The sequence below is a fragment of the Ambystoma mexicanum genome, chromosome 11 (assembly GCF_040938575.1).
Source record: "Ambystoma mexicanum isolate Mex_15411 chromosome 11, UKY_AmexF1_1, whole genome shotgun sequence".
In the NCBI taxonomy this organism is placed as follows: domain Eukaryota; kingdom Metazoa; phylum Chordata; class Amphibia; order Caudata; family Ambystomatidae; genus Ambystoma; species Ambystoma mexicanum.
Window position 1 is genome coordinate 485,454,117 of NC_090934.1, and position 19,910 is coordinate 485,474,026.

Below are 19,910 nucleotides of genomic sequence, written 5' to 3' on the forward strand. Positions count from 1 at the left end.
ACCCCAGTTTCCCGATTGCCCCTTACACTCTCCTGCTCACCTGTGGTCTCCTCTTCCAATTTGATCCCAAATCTCTTTTTCCACAATGCCTCTTCTCTGGAGTGTAGATGAGGTCTGCCTCGAGAGGAAGCCACCTTGCTCCTCAAACCCGGGGCCAAGGGGGCCCCCGAACCGGGGTAGACCGGTTTAGGGGAAAAAGCCGAAAGACGCAAAAACCCCCTTCATTGCTGATTATAACGACAGATTCCTAGGCACGACTGCGTGAGTTAGAAGGATCCAGGTGTTCGGGATATCCACAGAGAATAGTGTTTGGTAGCAGTTCCAAGGGAATATAACACTACTGGTGATTGAGCATTAAGTGTATGAGCAGGAGGGGGTTGAAACAGGGGAGCCAGAGCAAGAGAGAGAGCCAAAGTAAGTGGAGCGGAGAGAGGAGCTCCCACAGAGTGAGGCGGGCAGAGAAACAGAAAGAATGCCTGGAAGGCAAACGGGAGAGGAGAAAAAGAGCGGCAACAGCCGTAGAGGAAAGAACTGCAGCGTACCAACCCGGAAGCCTAACGCGAATAGGTTGCAACGCGCGGGCTTCTGGGTTGGCGCACATAAAAGGACGCCGCTGGTCGGGAGGCGGAAAGGCTGGACCTCTGTTACGCTCACCTGGCTCCCACGGGGGGGTCGATCGGAACTGGGCCGCTGTTGTTTCCACCAGAGTGACGCGTAGCGCCGAGATGACTGACTGGACTGGCCCACTCAGCCTAGTTTGTCTGGCTCGCAGGTATATCCTTCTGCAAAGGAGAAAGGGGATTAACCACCTGTGGAATTGAGCGTTAACCCACCTTCCCCACCCCCCGTTGTCTTCCCACAGATCACTCTTGATATCTCCTCTTTAGTCTCACCTGATGGTTTGGAAGGATGAGGTCTCCATCCTGCATCGAACGCAGGGGCGCGTAGATGACCAGTTACTTCACTGGTGTGGAGGAATTGGCGAGTTCCAGAGCGGTATTGACGCTAAGAATCCAGGCAAGGCGCCGTGAGATGGTAGGTAGAAAGAGTTCAAAATGTCTGATCTTCACTCTGTCCGAATCCTTGCAGGTTGCCGGTTTGCCGTCACAAAGAGTTCCACGTGGCAACCGGTAAGATTTAGGTAAGTCTATTGAGGTTTTCCCCTATAGTCCTTTGTTTTCCCCTTAGGGGCCGGGGTACGGCGAAGATGCAGTGTAAGCTGCGCCGACCCGAGATGAGCTAATTACCCCCTGTGGTAAATCAGGTAAGTCTTGGGGGAGTAGCTTGCCTTATTGTCCTTTTGTTTCCCCTTAGGGGCTGGGGTACGGCAAAGATGCTGTGTAAGCTGCGCCGACCCGAGATGAGCTAACCACCCCCTGTGGTAATCAGGTAAGTCTTTGGGGGGTAGCTTGCTTACTTGTCCTTTTGTTTTCCCTTAGCTCACCTTGTTGTTCTTGTCTCCCTAGGTGTCGGCGAGCGGCCGGGAGATGCTGAAGATCGCAATGGAATGCGGAGATGCAGCGAAGGCCGGTGAGTTCAGCGCGGCGCCGCGAGATGCGAGGCGACGCACGTGTGACTTCTTGCTTCCAGCTCGAGTGCGTGATGGATCAAGGATTCAGGTAAGGATTACTGTGATGCTCCTGTTCTAACCTCTTCTCCTTCTTTCTTCTTATTTCTAGGAGCTCCGGGCTTGAAACAGGCGTGGCAGAAGACTGGAAGCTGCTGCAGGCACGGTGAGCGTTACGCTGCTGGATGCAGAATAACGCGAAGCGTGTGCTGCTATTCGGGCGTGGTTTAAATAGCCTTGGAAGAAGTCCCAGGTAAGTATCCTTCCATAGCCCCACCCGAGTAAAAAGTAGTCCCTCAGGTAAAATAGTCCCTCCTAAGCCTCATTTGGCTTGATGCCTTTTGCAGCATGGTCTGCACCAGGTAAGTATGCAGCATGGTCTGCATCAGGTAAGTATGCAGCATGGTCTGCATCAGGTGGGCTTTCTACTATGAGCCTGGCGCCCATGGCGCCAGGACTGACTCTATATTTATGAGCCTGGCGCCATAGGCGCCAGGACTGCACCCAAACAGCCCCTAGCTGGGGTCTTTGGGCGCGCTCAAAATGGCATGGGGTTGCTGGGCCTGATCTGGTTTCCCGGGGGCAGGCATCATGGCAGCCGCTGCAGTCGGACACGTACGGCGTGATGGCTTATATCAATGGCCGCTCCAACGCCAGCGTCTCCACAGCTGCCGTGCGCGACAGTATGTCTCCCTCCAGATCCGAACCCTCCGGGTTTACCTGGATGTGTCCGGTGAAAACGCCTGACTAGCCCAGGTGCATGTACATAAGACCTGGGCTCCCAGGAGTCCTCCAAACTGGGATAGTCCTTCCAACACACAAGGTATTCCAACCTGCTCCTACGATATCTGGAATCTAAGATGGCAGATACCTCATATTCTTCAGGCATAGACTTGGGATTACTCAACAACCCTGTAGCCTTCCTAACTGGAGTGCCTGGATCAATCGGGCGGAGAAGGGCGGAGTGAAAGACCGGGTGCACCCGATGCATGGACTTGGGGAGTTGCAATTTGTAAGGCACTGGTTTAATCCTCTTGATGATCTTGAAGGGTCCTACAAATCGGGGGGTTAGTTTGGTCGAATGTACCCATCTAGGCAAGAATCTAGTAGATAACCAGACCCGATCGCCCTCCTTCCAGTCAGGACAGGGTAAACGAGCTCGATCAGATAGATCTTTATACCTGCGTCTAGCAGAAGCTAAACTCTGTTGAGCTGTAGTATGGGCTGTGGTTATTTGATCCAGGGTGGATTCAATGGTGGGTATATTAGTGGGTGAGGAAAAAACTGGGAGAATACCGCAAGGGTGAAAACCGTAAGAACAGAAAAAAGGGCTAAGACCCGTTGCCGAGTGCACTGCGTTATTGTACGCAAATTCGGCGGTGGGCAGAAGGCTCACCCAATTCTCTGGATTCTTGTTGACATAACACCGGAGGTATTACTCAAGAGAGGCATTGAGCTGCTCTGACTGATCGTTGGTCTGGGGATGGAAGCCTGATGACAAAGCCCTCTCTATCCCTAACCGTTGACACAGGGCGCCCAAAATCGAGATGTATACTGACTACCTCTGTCAGATATAATCTTGTCAGGCAGTCCATGGAGTCTAAAAATGTCCCTGAGAAAAACTTCGGCCATCTCGGTGGAAGACGGCACTCCCTACAATGCAGAGAAATGGGCCAGTTTGATGAATGTATCAATTGTAACCATGAGACAGGTCGACCCCTGGGATCTGGGCAGGTCTACTATAAAGTCTGTAGAAATTTGGGACCATGGCCGGCCTGGCAAGTCCGGTTGCATCAACAACCCGTAGGGTTTGTGGGTGGAGCTCTTATTCTGGGCGCAAACCACGCATGTCCTATAGTGTTGCCTTACATCTCGAGAGAGTGAAGGCCAAAAAAGGGAACAAGAGATTAACTCTAATGTACCTCGGACTCCCCTATGTCCTGCGGTTATATGGTTGTGACCCCATTCCAGAACCTTCAGTTGTAAAGACCTAGAGGGAACGTACAATCGCTGCCCCACCAGTAATAGACCTTCCGACCAACGGATTTGAGGACGTACGTCACCAGGTATGGTGGTTGCCAGATCAGGTTTGGTTACCGTTTTAATCTCTTGAAGAAACGAGGAGACCATCCCCACAATTCTGTTTCGGGGAAACAAAGGGTGACTAGCGGGAGGTGAATGGCACTCTGAAGACTGACATCTGGACAGGGCGTCCGCCAAACTATTTTGGGTGCCTGGAATGTAGGTTATGGTAAAGTCATACTGGCTGAAGAAATGCGCCCAGCGAGCCTGTCTTGAGTTGACGCATTCCATGTTTCTGAGAATCTTCAGATTCTTATGGTCAGTATGTAATGTAAATGGATGGGCTCCGCCTTGTAACAGGTGTCTCCACTCTTCACAAGCCACCTTGAGAGCCAAAAGTTCTTTTTTCGATTACAGAGTAGTTCCGTTGACCTGTAGAAAGAGTCTTAGAAAGGTATGCTACAGGATGTTCCTTGCCATCCTTGAGATGAAGGAGTACAGCACCTAAAGCGCTAGCAGAGGCATCAGCCTCAACTATGAAAGGCTGATCTTGATCCGGTTGAGATAGAATAGGAGCGGAGCAGAATCTCCGTTTCAGTTCAATAAAGGCCTGATTGGCTGGTTCCGTCCAGTGAAAAGGTTTGGCGTCTTTCTGAAGTAGTGTGGTAATGGGCAGCACAATCTGCGAAAAATATCCGATGAATTTCCTGTAGAAGTTGGCTAGACCCAGGAACCGTTGAACGTCCTTCAGAGATGCGGGTGTGGGCCAGTCTAAGATGGCAGATACTTTCCTCGGGTCCATGGTGATGCCTTTCTGGGATAGGATGTATCCTAAATATGGAACGGAAGACATATTGAAGAGGCACTTCTCTGGTTTAACCAATAGGTGTTGTGACTGTAAACGATGGAGAACTGTCTGAAGATGAAATGTATGTTCGGAGGTGGACTTTGAAAAAACCAAGATGTCATCTAGGTATACTATGACACTGAGGTATAGCAGGTCAGAAAACAGGCGATCCATAAAACGCTGGAATATGGCAGGAGCGTTGACCAAGCCAAATGGCATCAGCCGACGCTCGAAAAGGCCAAACGGAGTCCGGAAAGCAGTCTTCCATTCGTCCCCATCTCTAATTCGGAGGAGGTGGTAGGCACTCCGCAGGTCTAGCTTAGAGAATATGGTTGAACCCTGGACTGCATCCAATATGTCCGCTATCAAAGGCATTGGGTAGCGGTCACGAACCGTGACCTTGTTCAGACCCCGATAGTCTATGCAGGGCCTTAACTCAGAGGAATCCCTCTTAGGTATGAAGAATAGAGAGGCTCCAGCCGGGGATCTGGAGAGTCGAATGAGGCCATTAGTCAGATGGGAGTCCAAATAATTGCAAAGAGCCCTCTTTTCCAGTAGAGACAAGGAAAACATGCGACTAAACGGAACCAGAGCATCTGGCACCAGCTCGATGGCACACACAGTCTTCAGGCCTATGTGGAAGTAGATCTAAGACAGGATTGTCTTTGAAGACTTCCTTGAATTTGGCCAATTCCAGGGGCACCTTACAGATTTCATTTACCCCCTTCTTGTTGGGGAGCGAGGACTTGTACCAGATCTTTTGAAGGTTGAAATAAACAATTTTGTTTACAGTATGAGGAAGTAAAGGCCATGGTGTTCTGTGCCCAATCGATGAGCGGATTATGCCTCCTCAGCCAGGGAATTCCAAGGATTACTGGAAAATGGGCTGCTCGAATTAAGTCAAATTGCATCTGTTCCGAATGCTGGAGAATGCAGACCTTCATGGATATGGTGGAATGGGTGATAGGCCCCGACGAAAGTGGGGAACCGTCGACTCCTTCTACCTTCTGAACTTCTTCCCTTTTCAGCAGAGGGAGACCCTGTTTGTGTGCCCACATGGTATCCATAAATACTCCTGCAGCACCACAATCCAGCAGAGCCATGGTGGTAAGTACTTCTGTCGGAGTTTTCCAATTGAATTGGAACCGCCATGAGGTGTGAGTCCAAGGTGGTTGGGTGTGATGCTACTGTCACAGTGACATAGGGACTAGCGCTCTGACCTCGGTTACTCGTCCCCTTTAGTTCCGAGGTTGTTCGTTTCCCTAGGCGGAACTTCTGGACAGTTCCGAAGTAGGTGGGAATCTGATCCACAATACTTGCAGAGCCCAGCATCCCTCCGACGTCTTCTCTCTTCGGGTGTCAAGGGGGATCTAGCGGACCCAACTTGCATAGGTTCTTCCTTGTTACTGGAGTGAGGCAGAGAGGGCAACGAATGGGTACTTGGTGGAAGGGAGACAGGGGCCTTATGCTTCTTCCTTTCTGCCTTGCATTCACTGAGGCAATAGTCAATCTGAGTGACAATGGAGAACAGGTCAGACAGGGTAGTAGGGCGGGCTATCCTTGCCAGTTCATCCTTTATCTCCTCTTTCAAACCTCGACAGAAAATCGTATAATGGGCCTGTTCTGGCCATCCTGCTTCAGAGGCCAATCGTTTAAAGGTGGAGATATATGTCAGCAGGTCACTGTTGCACATCCAATAGCTCTTCATCAGCCACATGTATTATCTCGGGTTGTTCAAAAGTTTGGCGCAGTAAGGCCAAAAAGCCCCCATAATCTCTGATTACTGGATTGTTGTTGGTAACCAGTGGGGGGGCTCAAGCTAATGCATTCCCTGTCATGTTGGATACCATGAACCCCACCTTGGTGTGATCATTAGAAAACAACTGAGGTCTAAAGGCAAAATAAATGGAGCAGGCTTCGAAGAATTCCTTGAGGCGCTTCGGGATTCCGTCAAACTTGCCCGAGGATAAGGCCATGGGAGGTAAGCCGGAATCCCTAGTTTCCCGAGCAGAGACCATCTGTCTCAAGACAGCGTTGTCAGCCTTCATGTTCTGCAATTCCACGTTCATGGCTTGGACTGCGGCCACTAGTTCTTGTATTTGTTCGGGGGTGGCCATGTTTCCCTTTTGGCGTTGCAAACTGTCAGGCACACTCCTTGAATCAGCCAACTTCACCCCAGTCTATCGATTGCCCCTTACACCCTCCTGCTCACCTGTGGTCTCCTCGTCCGATTTGATCCCAAATGTCTTTTTCCACAATGCCTCTTCTCTGGAGTGTAGATGAGGTCTGCCTCGAGAGGAAGCCACCTTGCCCCTCAAACCCGGGGCCAAGGTGGCCCCCGAACCGGGGCAGACCGGTTTAGTGGAAAAAGCCAAAAGGCGCAAAAAAACCCTTCCTTGCTGATTATGACGACAGGTTCCTAGGCAGGACTGCGTGAGTTAGAAGGATCCAGGTGTTCGGGATATCCACAGAGAATAGTGTTTGGTAGCAGTTCCAAGGGAATATAACACTACTAGTGATTGAGCATTAAGTGAATGAGCAGAAGGGGGATGAAACAGGGGAGCCAGAGCGAGAGAGAGAGAGCCAAGGTAAGTGGAGCGGAGAGAGGAGCTCCCACAGAGTGAGGCGGGCAGAGAAACAGAAAGAATGCCTGGAAGGCAAATGGGAGAGGAGAAAGAGAGCGGCAACAGCCGCGGAGCAAAGAACTGCAGTGTACCAACCCGGAAGCCTAACGCGAATAGGTTGCAACGCGCAGGCTTCCGGGTTGGCGCACGTAAAAGGATGCCGCTGGTCGGGAGGCGGAAAGGCTGGACCGCTGCAGTCAGACGCGTATGGCGTGACAGCTCATATCAATGGCCGCTCCAACGCCAGCATCTCCACAGCTGCCAGCGGCTGCCGTGCGTGACAGAAGCTTTAACTCTGCCAACCGGAATAACCTGTTTTGACAGCTTGCAAATCCAGCCAAGGCAGTTTAAAACCTTAATTTTCTGATATTTAGTCCTGAATTAAAACAAACCTGTGGAATAATATAGCCCATGTGTGTATTATCACCAGTAACAAAACCCCTTCACATTGCTAGGTAATGATAGGCTCTCATTCAACAGTTTACTTTTTAAGCAGGCATTTTTCTCCTTTAGTTTTGCAAAGCCCATTTTTTTACACATTGTGCACAGCTTGCATTTCCTTTTACATTCGTTTTTGCATCTCCATCAGATTCCCACTCTCTCCTACAGCCATGGTTATTTTCCTGAGTGCAGGGGTTTTGTCTGAAGCACAGATGCATTGAAACTGACATGGCTCAGATAGCTGGAGTCTCTTTTGAACTACTAAGCTCTGATACATTTGTAAAGAAATTAACGCATTTTCCCGTAAAGGAAAAGTAAAGCTCCTCGTTGATTTTTCTCAAAGTTGGTTTGACAGGGCTGTCATTCAGAAATCATGCCTGGTTTTGCTGAAGCTCAATGAGATATCCTGGACATTGCAGCTTGGTGATGTGGGGAAATACGGTTGATTGGGTCAATATATCCCACAAGACAGAGAAAAGATCCTAGAACACTTCAGGAAAGGCGGCACGATACAAAGGGCATCCTGGATAATTGCAGCATACCCCGATTACCCACTGCAGATACAATAACAAAGGATGCATTTCACCTCATTGAAGAAAGGACTCTGGGAAACAAACCTCAAGCAAATGCGGTTGTACCCAGCAAGATTGAAGATTATACAAAATGGCTCAGCTGTCTTCTTTGATATCCCGGAGGAAGCACATAAATGGATGGACACAGAAAACCTGCCAACAGGGACCAGAGGACAAGCGGAAGACACTACAGACGCTTGAGCAGAACACCCCACAAGCGCTAGCAAATAATGAAGCCAGCCAATGGCGGACTAACCACAAGAAAAGACGAACCCACAAGGGAGAGAATCTTTGACCCCAACTTTCACTAGCGGACAACAGGAGCAAGCAATGTGGATTCCAAGAAGCCAGGAGCACGTTGTGAGGTAGCGTCCTTTACCCAAGACTGTTTTTTTGTTTTTGGATATGAACTGTTACATATCTACTTGCTGCACTCCCGACACCAGTGGATAAGATAACTGGGGCAGGAGAGAGAAGTGGGATTGCCTGAGCACAAGGTACAGAGCTGGGCAATTGTTGGTGGGGTAGGGGAGTTGGGGGGGTTAGTGGGAGTCAGCCTATGTAGACATACAGAACATGGAGGATGGGAATATTAGTCTATCAGGATACTCAGTGGAATGTATCTATGACGGGGAACTTAAAATAAGCTCCCTGACATTCCAGGAGGCTAACAGTTACATTAAACGGAACAGGATAATGACATACCTACACCTCAAACCAACACTCAGATCATCTTCTACACCCCCAGCACCATGCAAATGGCTATAAAGAAAGGGGCACCCCGGCAGCGGAAGAAGCGGTTCTCCGAGGATGAACTTAACATGCTCGCTGACACTCTGGCTGAGAATGCAGAAGTGGTCTTTGCCTCTGAGCTCAAAAAGAAAGAGATATGGGAGCTAGTGGCCCAGAAAGCCAGTAAAGGATGTCATGAAACGTTGGGACGACCTGCGCCTCAGAGTGCGCTATATCTTGTCTGTCAACCGGAGCCAGGGCCTGGCTACTGGCAGTGGTTCTAACTCACCAATCAAACTCAGCCGCTGGGAAGAAACTTGCGCCAGCACAATCGGTATGGAGTCCATAGAAGGTGTGCGAGAAATGGAACATGGAGCCTCGTCATCGGCAGATGGAGGTGAGTGTCCTAAGAAAACACTGTAATGCAAAGTATGATGATATTCCACCAATGTGACAGTGCCATGAGGCAATGCCTGTGTAACGCTCACCTGACTCCCACAGAGGCGCTGGCCTGGTTCGCGCTGCTGTGACCTCTTCTAAGGTGATGCGCAGGGTTCGGAAGACGGACTGGACCGGGCCCCCAAATCTGGCTTGTCAGGCTCGCAGAAGTATCCTTCTGTAGGCAAAAATAGGGGATTAACTGTCTGCGGGGTAATGCAATCGGCCTCCCACTTTCCCCTCTCACCCTCCTCGAAACCCTTCTGTGATTCCCCATAGCGTCTCACCTTAGGGTCTGGAAGGACGAGCTCTCCATCCTGCTTCTGATGCAGGGGCGCGCTGGTATCCAGTTACTTCACTGGATTTTCGGATTGATGAGAACCAAACTTGCTTGGCTTCCAGGTAAGTTTTTTGATAAGAGGTTCCCCTTGTGTCCATGCATTAATGTACTAATGCTAGTGTCTTTTTCCCCATAGGGGCCGGGGTACGGAATGCCGGGGAACAGGCACTGACCCGAGATGAGAGGTGAAATCCTTGTAGAAATCAGGTAAGTCTTTAATGAGCGTTTTTTTGGTAATGTCTTTTCATTCGCTCATTAACGCTGATGTCTCTTTTTCCCCTTAGGGGCCGGGGTCCGGAAATGCCAGGATGCGGCGCGAACCCGAAATGAAGAGGGAATGAATCAACAGGTAAGTCTTAACATGGAGATTTAGCTTTCCTTATTCCCTTCTCTCTCTCACCTTTTGTTCTTGTCTTTTTCTCCGTAGGCGCTGGGGCGTGACTGCGAATCCGGATGATCGCTGCTGAACATAGAGGCGCCCTGTAAAGGTGAGTCGAATGCGGCGCTGCAGGGATCGACGCGATGAGCTTTTAGATGAAAGTCTTCCTTTTCAGGATTGTCGGCGAGATGTCTCCGGGATGCGGATTTAGCAGGTAAGGACTTTTCCTTCTTCTGTTCTCTTCTTCTCTTCCTTTGCAGGTGATCCAGGATGCTGGCAGGCATGGCAGAAGTCAAGATGCAGGAGCAGACACGGTGAGCGTCCAGCTGCTAGATGCAAAAACGCGAAGCACGTGTGGCTGTTCGGGTGGGGTTTAAATAGCCTTGGAAGAAGTTCCAGGTATGTATCCTTCCTCCAATCAGGTATGTATCCTTCCCCGACCACGCCCGGATGGTAAATTAGTCCCACAGGTAAAGTAGTTCCTTTCAGGCCTCAAGGAGGCCGGGATCCTGCAGCATGGTCTTCATCAGGTAAGTGCACCCAAGCACTCCCATAATGAGCCTGGCGCCTATGGCGCCAGGACTGATGTCTTTTATGAGCCTGGCGCCATAGGCGCCAGGACACTGTCCAAAGGGCCCCTATATGGGGTTGCTGGGTCCTTCCCTGGGGACTGGATGTCCGCTTTCGGGGACGCAGGGCTTGAACCGCACTCCCCACAAAGGCCCCTCCCAAGGTTGTTCCCTCCGGGGGTTTTGGTTTGTCTGGGAAGAGTCGGTGGAATTTCCTGACTAATCGAGGTGCATGCACATGGTCGCTGGGTTCCCACGACCTCTCCTGAGGTCCGTACCCCTTCCAATCAATTAGGTAGAACAGTTTTGACCTAAACATTTTTGAGTCTAAAATGTTCTTCACTTCGAATTCGGGCTCCCCATCTATTAGAATAGGTTCTAGAGGTTTGAGTAGTCGGGTTCCGGGTACCACTGGTTTCAGAAGTGACACATGAAAAACAGGGTGAATTTGCATACTAGCTGGTAAATCAAGTTTAACAGTCACTGGGTTAATTATTGCCGTAATAGAATAAGGTCCCAGATATTTTGGGTTAAAAGTTCGAGGCCCTTTGAGTGGTAAATGTCTGGTAGCTAACCACACTTGATCCCCAATCTGATACGGAGGTGCTTCACTCCGATGTAGATCAGCATTCTCCTTGTATTTTCTCTTGGCTTGTTGTAAATGCGTAGTTGCCTCTTTGAAGGCTTGGGTAATTGTAGAATGCAGATGTTCTACTGCAGGCGTTCTGAGGTGAGTCAAGGTTTGAGGTTCGAGGGTGATGCCCAAACAAAGTATAAAAAGGACTGTGGCCAGTTCCAGAGTGTACCGAATTATTATATGCGTATTCGGCTATCCAAAGAATGTCTTTCCAGTTGCTTTCATATTGCTGTAACATACACCGTAAGTACTGCTCAAGGGTCTGATTTGTCCTCTCGGTCTGACCATCGGTCTGAGGGTGGTGACTGGTCGATAATCTTACGTCGATCTGCGCCATTTGACAACATTTGCGCCAGAAGTGGGAAATGAATTGGCTTCCCCGGTCAGAGATTAGTATAGATGGGAATCCATGTAGCCGAACAATATTTTCGAGGAATTCTTTGGCTAGGACAGAAGCTGAAGGTAAACCTTTCAAAGGAATAAAGTGGGCCATTTTGGAAAACAAATCCACAATTACCAGAATAGTATTGTACCCCGAACAAGGAGGCAGGTCCGTAATAAAATCCATTGATAGGGTGTGCCAGGGTGCTGGCGGTATGTCTAGAGGTTGAAAGAGACCGGCTGGTCTTTTCTTTTGACTTTTATTTTGGGCGCAAACACCACAGGGCATCACAAAAGATTTAACATCTTTTCGCCAAGAGGGCCACCAAAATTGTCGTTTCACCTTTTCATCTGTCTTGGCAATACCGGGGTGTCCCTCTATTAATGTATCATGATAAACGGAAATAACTAGTTCGTGTAACTCCTTATGTGGCAGGAATAAGCGTCCTTGGAAATAAGGTAAACCATTATCTATGGTAAAGTCTGATCCCTTTTGTATCCAATCCTATAAGGTTGTAGGGTCCAGGAGTTGTTTCACTCTGGCTTGAATGTCTTCAAGCATCTGTAACAAAGTCATGCCTAGAATCCTCTGTTCGGGAATTATTGGTACTGGTTCTGAGTTTGTATCAGATTTTCCCATTCCAATTCGGGATAAGGCGTCTGCTTTGCCATTCTTGCAGCCAGGTCGATAGGTAATCACGAAATTAAATTCAGCGAAAAACAAAGCCCATCGGAGCTGCCGTGATGACTGAGCCTTGGCGGTTTTCAAATACTGTAAATTCCGGTGATCAGTGATCACTGTGATCGTATGTCGAGCGGCAAGCAGATAATGCCACCAGGCTTTAAAAGCGGACTTAATGGCTAACAGTTCTTTGTCAGTGATTGCATAATTAACCTCGGGTGCCGAGAATTTTCTGGACCAAAATGCTACAGGATGCAGTTGGTTGGTTTCGGGATCTCTTTGGGACAGGACAGCTCCCATGGCTAGGCTGGATGCGTCAGTCTCGACAACATAAGGGAGATCTGGACGCGGGTGTTTCAATATAGATGCAGAGGTAAACTTAGCTTTTAAATCCTGAAAGGCTTGCTCGGCTTCTTCAGACCATTCAAAACGTTTATTTTTCCTCAAGAGTGCAGTAATCGGTTGTACCAGGCTTGAAAATTCCGGGATAAACCTGCGATAGAAATTGGCAAAGCCGAGCATGCTTTGAACCCCTTTTACAGAGCTAGGTGATGGCCATTTGAGGATGGCATCCACTTTTCTTGAGTCCATTCGGACTCCTTTGGGTGTCAGGATGAAACCTAGAAACTCGACTTCTGTGCTATGGAAAACACATTTCTTCAATTTAGCAAATAGTTTGTGTTGGCACAGTTTTTCAAGTACTGCCCTGACGTGTTTTCTGTGATCAGATTCCAAAGAGGAGTACACCAGAATGTCATCGATATATACGACTACACAAACATCGATGAGTTCCCGAAGGACATCATTCATGAAGTATTGGAAGGCAGCCGACGCGTTACACAATCCGAAAGGCATCACCTGGTACTCGAATAATCCATATTTATTACGGAAGGCAGTTTTCCATTCGTCGCCTTCTTTAACTCGTACCAGATGATAAGCCCCCCGGAGATCTAACTTGGTGTATATGCAAGCGTCCTTCACCTGGTCAAGGAGTTCAGGGATCAGAGGCAGAGGATAACGGTTTTTAACCGTTATCTGGTTCAATGCGCGGTAATCGATACAAGTTCCAAGGTCGCCTTCTTTTTTGGGCACGAAGAACAAAGCCGAGGATGCCGGGGACTTTGACGGGCGAATAAAACCATTAGCTAGGTATTGATCCAAATATTGTTTCAAATGCAGGTTCTCAGGTTTGGTAAGGGCATAAATCCTGCTACAAGGGGGTTGTGCACCGGGCACCAGATTGATTTGGCAATCGTATGATCTGTGAGGAGGTAACGTGTTGGCCTGTTCCTTTTGGAAGACGTCCTGAAAGTCTTGGTATTCCGGAGTTAGTTGCATGGAGGCAGAGGTTGCAGATGATAGATTAATCTTCAGGTTTTCTGGGTAGCAGGTTTGTGCACAATCCGGGAAGGTTATTCTCTTAGCTCGCCAATCAATTCGAGGATTATGTGTCTCTAACCAAGGGATTCCAAGAATAACCTGAAACTGTGGAGCCTTGATTACATCAAACACAACACCCTCCCGATGGCCGTCGGGACCAATAAGAGTCACCTCAGTAGTGGAATGTGTTACCGGTTCAGAGGCAATTTCAGTTCCATCGACTGTGGTGATGACATCTTTGCTGGTTTTAGGACGGAGAGGGAGGTTAATCCTAGAGACCAATTCACGATCCACATAGTTTCCAATAGCCCCACTATCGATGTATGCCTTTATTGCATGCAACCGCTTAGGCTGTTCTGGATCTACGAGAACCATTGGCACAATGAAATGCGAGGTCTGAGAGTTAGTTTTCAAGCTCGGCAAGCGGACCCCTACGCTTGTCAGGCGGAGTCGTTTCCGGAAACAGAGTCTTCATGGTTTTTATCAGCGGCTCCTACCGCCTTTCGGGGCGGGTTTGCCAGGCAATCTCGTAGAAAGTGTCCAGAATTCCCACAATAAAGACATAATTTTAACTGCTGCCTCCTTTCACGTTCCTTTTCAGTTAAGGGTCCTTTAACCCGTCCAATTTGCATAGGCTCAGAGACATCAACTCCCTTGGGGTTAGCATGGGTCTTGACCAACACCCGGGTCTCAAACCTGGACCGATCTGCTTTTCTGTTTTGAAGTCTGTGATCCAATTGGACCACTAAGTCTATATACTCTGTGCATTCTTGGGGCGGATTTACAACTTGTGCTAAGACATCTTTAAGGTCTCCGCGTAGGCCTCGATAAAACAACGTGACTCTTTTATCCTCTGGCCATCCCGTTTCCACAATTAGTCTATTAAAGGTTGCAATATAGGATAGGAGGTCCTGATTGCCCTGTCGCAGGGATAGAAGTTCGTCATCCAGAGCCTGCCCCTGAGAGTGTCGAGCAAATAACCTTTACATGCTTGCTTGAAACCCTTGAAAATCATGGAGAATCGGGTCATCTTGAGTAACCAGTGGAACTGACCAATCGGCAACGCAGCCGCTGAGATATGGCAATACAAAGGCTACCTTGGTCTGATCATTAGGGAAGGCCCCAGGTCTGCATAGGAAGTGCAAACGACACTGATTCATGAATACGGCGAATCGTTTGGGGTCTCCAGCAAAGCGTTCGGGTGGGGCCAGCGGCATGTTTCCAGGTAGATTAATCTGCACAGGGTTACTGGAAACCACAGGAGCGTGGTTCCCTCCGGAACCGGGTAGAGGAGTTTGCCCAGCTTGACCTTGCAAAAGCTGTCTGGCCAGGTCATCAGTTCTTTCCTTTGATATTATTAATTCCCTCCTGAGGGCATTAGTCTCTTGACGAGCGGCATGTACTTCGGCCCGTAATTCCCCCAGTAATTGGGCCAACTGATCAGTCTCAGAACTTTCCATAGCGCCTGGGTGGGAATTTGTAGGAAGGCTTCGCGTTCTGTAACGCTCACCTGACTCCCACGGAGGCGCTGGCCTGGTTCGCGCTGCTGTGACCTCTTCTAAGGTGATGCGCAGGGTTCGGAAGACGGACTGGACCGGGCCCCCAAATCTGGCTTGTCAGGCTCGCAGAAGTATCCTTCTGTAGGCGAAAATAGGGGATTAACTGTCTGCGGGGTAATGCAATCGGCCTCCCACTTTCCCCTCTCACCCTCCTCGAAACCCTTCTGTGATTCCCCGTAGTGTCTCACCTTAGGGTCTGGAAGGAGGAGCTCTCCATCCTGCTTCTGATGCAGGGGCGCGTTGGTATCCAGTTACTTCACTGGATTTTCGGATTGGTGAGAACCAAACTTGCTTGGCTTCCAGGTAAGTTTTTTGATAAGAGGTTCCCCTTGTGTCCATGCATTAATGTACTAATGCTAGTGTCTTTTTCCCCATAGGGGCCGGGGTACGGAGGCTCCCACGGAGGCGCTGGCCTGGTTCGCGCTGCTGTGACCTCTTCTAAGGTGATGCGCAGGGTTCGGAAGACGGACTGGACCGGGCCCCCAAATCTGGCTTGTCAGGCTCGCAGAAGTATCCTTCTGTAGGCGAAAATAGGGGATTAACTGTCTGCGGGGTAATGCAATCGGCCTCCCACTTTCCCCTCTCACCCTCCTCGAAACCCTTCTGTGATTCCCCGTAGTGTCTCACCTTAGGGTCTGGAAGTAGGAGCTCTCCATCCTGCTTCTGATGCAGGGGCGCGTTGGTATCCAGTTACTTCACTGGATTTTCGGATTGGTGAGAACCAAACTTGCTTGGCTTCCAGGTAAGTTTTTTGATAAGAGGTTCCCCTTGTGTCCATGCATTAATGTACTAATGCTAGTGTCTTTTTCCCCATAGGGGCCGGGGTACGGAATGCCGGGGAGCAGGCACTGACCCGAGATGAGAGGTGAAATTCTTGTAGAAATCAGGTAAGTCTTTAATGAGCGTTTTATTGGTAATGTGTTTTCATTCGCTCATTAACGCTGATGTCTCTTTTTCCCCTTAGGGGCCGGGGTCCGGAAATGCCAGGATGCGGCATGGACCCGAAATGAAGAGGGAATGAATCAACAGATAAGTCTTAACATGGAGATTTAGCTTTCCTTATTCCCTTCTCTCTCCCACCTTTTGTTCTTGTCTTTTTCTCCCTAGGCGCTGGGGCGTGGCTGCGAATCCGGATGATCGCTGCTGAACATGGAGGCGCCCTGTAAAGGTGAGTCGAATGCGGCGCTGCAGCGATCGACGCGATGAGCTTTTAAATAAAAGTCTTCCTTTTCAGGATTGTCGGCGAGATGTCTCCGTGATGCGGATTTAGCAGGTAAGGACTTTTCCTTCTTCTGTTCTCTTCTTCTCTTCCTTTGCAGGTGATCCAGGATGCTGGCAGGCGTGGCAGAAGTCAAGATGCAGTAGCAGACACGGTGAGCGTCCAGCTGCTAGATGCAGAACAACGCGAAGCACGTGTGGCTGTTCGGGTGGGGTTTAAATAGCCTTGGAAGAAGTTCCAGGTATGTATCCTTCCTCCAATCAGGTATGTATCGTTCCCCGACCACGCCCGGATGGTAAATTAGTCCCACAGGTAAAGTAGTTCCTTTCAGGCCTCAAGGAGGCCTGGATCCTGCAGCATGGTCTGCATCAGGTAAGTGCACCCAAGCACTCCCATAAAGAGCCTGGCGCCTATGGCGCCAGGACTGATGTCTTTTATGAGCCTGGCGCCATAGGCGCCAGGACACTGTCCAAAGGGCCCCTATATGGGGTTGCTGGGTCCTTCCCTGGGGACTTGATGTCCGCTTTCGGGGACGCAGGGCTTGAACCGGCTCCCCGGGAGCGGGCATCATGACAGCATGGCCCATTACACACACATGGACACATCCCTGCCTAGATGCTGTCCCCAGCACTGACACATCCACATGCATGCAGCATGTCAATGCCATACCTGAGACACACACCACAAACAGGGAAACGGCATGTGTCACACTGCACGCAGTCCACAACACAAAGGCATGTCACACAGCAGACACCACCTCACACATGTGTGAACCGAACGTATGCCTGAGCAACCCCACCAAATGGCAGATAACCTGTATGCCACAACAGTAGGACAGCAAGTCATCAAATGTTTACAACCGCACTAATACCATTGTATGCATGATGTATGTACAACCATCACTGATGCCGTCCCTCTTATGGTCCCCACAGGCCGTGATACCGACTGCGATGCAGAGGACTCTGCAGAACAGGCCACCACTCCTATGAAGAGGGCCAGGTCCAGGGAAGACACTAACAGGCCTTCCACCTTCAAGGGCACTGGCAAGGCACATCAGCAACCGAGGACAAAGGCACCACTGGATGGCAGAGAACAGGGGCGTCATAGGTCATCCACTACTCCAAAAGTTCCAACACCTGTGGAATCCGCAGCTGTAGAGCCGGTGGCCGATGGGACCCTGTGTGTGGCGATGAGGTACTTTCCCAAGGCGAGGTATGTATCCCTGAGGAGGACAGCCACTCATGGAATTCCTTGGCACACCCAGCCCCACCAAAGCACACCAGTACACACCCATAAACTCACCTGATGGCACTTCTAGTCAGGAGGAGAGGCTGAAGCAGAGGTCTGGGGCCCCACACAGGACACACCAGAATTGGGCCCCTTGCCACACCTGCCATCCACCTCCACAGGGGTCCAGGACGGGAAGATCAGGATGTCACAGATGGAGGCGCACCAGCAGGAGCTGACCGGCCTAGTGAAACAATATGTCACTGATGGTGATGTGACGAGGAGGGAGGCCCGAGACAACACTGCGGCCATGAAAGGGGCCATAGAGTCGAGCACCCAGAAGATCTGTGAGGAGCTATCGGCAGTGAGGCAGGTCCTTTCCAGGATTGCGGATGCCATGTAGGCTCTGCCTCCTGCCCTGACAGTAGAGCATGCGCCCACGGGGTCTTCGTCAAGCTCCACACAGACGAGCCCCCTGCGCAGGTCTGTGCGCACCATGCGTTGCCCCAACATGCCACCCCCGAAGTCAGACACAGGACATTAGCTGCAGGCTCAGCCTGCATGTGCACACCCATGCAGACTCGAGTGGCATAACATTGCAGTAGGGGGAGGCAGAGGGGGTGTGTGGGGGAGTTGTGGGGGGAGGGGGCCGGAGGGTGTGTGGGGGAGTTGTGGGGCGAGGGGAAGAGGGGAGGGAGTGTGTGTGAGGTGGAGGGTATGAGCGCTTTTAACTTTTTCCTGTTAAATACACCCGTTGTGTACCAGAAAACATACTTGACTGGACATTCCTTATTGTGTATGTGTAATTTATTGGTTTACAGTGCATAGTGCCTGTAAAAACTGGAGGGGAGGGGGTCTGTACTTCTGCTCTCTATATGGTAGAGGAGAGGCACAGAGGACCCCAGCCAAGATTCTCTATTATTGGTATGTGGTCAAGCAATCAAGGCCTAGCTTCTCAGGATGTGATGCAGGCTGCTTCTTAAGTACAGTGTAGTCCCCAAGCCCCACAAAGGAATGTCCGCACACTGTATCGGTTAAAACACAGTCTTTATATAATTAATATTCAAGGTTATGTACAATATCACGATAACTCACTTTGTACTCGGTTATCTATAATGGCAAATATACAGTTCTACGTGGTACCACAATTACTATTAGTTCTCTTTAAAGTGCATCAACTGTACGGTTAAATGGCACACAAATAAGTTTGTAAAGGAGACCAACAATAGAGGTAAGAGGAAAGTAGTTGGTTAGAACAATTGGCAGAATACTGGTCACTACCGTTAAACACAGTTCTGCGTGGAGATGCCCCCACCTGGGCAACCTGTAGAATAAAGATATATAACAAGCCCAGTCCATATATTGTTCACAAGAGACTTTCCAATAGTTCTGCAACCCCAAAGTACCTGGCGTTGTAGCGTTCCTCGTCGGGGAATCGACAGCCCTTCTTGAGTGTCCTCCCGTTAAGGCAGGAGTCACAGGTCGCCGAACGTCCGATGGAGAACAGTGTGAGCTACGACAGTGAAGTGGCAGCTTCGTTCCTAGCAGTGCTCGTTGACGGGGAAGCGTAAACGTCCTGCAAGGAAAAGGCGTGTGGGGCGCCTCGGTGTCGATAGTTCTGGACCGCAAAGAGTTTGAAGAACTGTGGCCCAGCAAGGGCGTCAAGTCGTCGGCGTCTCTGTGGTCTTCGGGTGGCGGGAAACCCACCGGTGGATACTCCTTGGCGCGTCGACAGTCGGGCCTTCTCCAGTGGGATAAAGCGGCGGCGATGCGGATGAGAGTGTCCTTGGATTTGAAAGTTCTTATGATATGATATGATATGGCATTTGTAACGCGCCTATACACTAGTGTTTCAAGGCGCAACGAGGCGGGGGGGAAACAAGGGGAGACAGACAACGATCCTACTAGGCCAGGTGTCATTCAGATCGCGCAAGTGCAAGGGTAGAGGGGAAGGGAAAAGTCCATGGGGGAAAGGGAGAGGGGAAAGTGCAGTACAGGGTTATTAGCATACAGCATACAGGATACAGGATAAATAACAAGGGCCAGCTGGTGGCAAGTGCGAGGTAAGTGCAGACAAGTGCTGGGAAGGGGGGCTGTAGGGATACAGACACAGTCCCGCAGTGCAGGGGTTGCCGGCGAGGCAGTGCAGGGGAAAGTGGCTGGGCCAAGGACCAAGAACGGTGAGTGGCCCAGTTGCAGATTCAGTGCAGTTTCAGTAGTATTAGCAGGGGAGAGGGGGAGAGAAAGCAGAGGCAAAGAGGAAGGTTTTGAGGTGCTTCCGGAACCGGAGATGG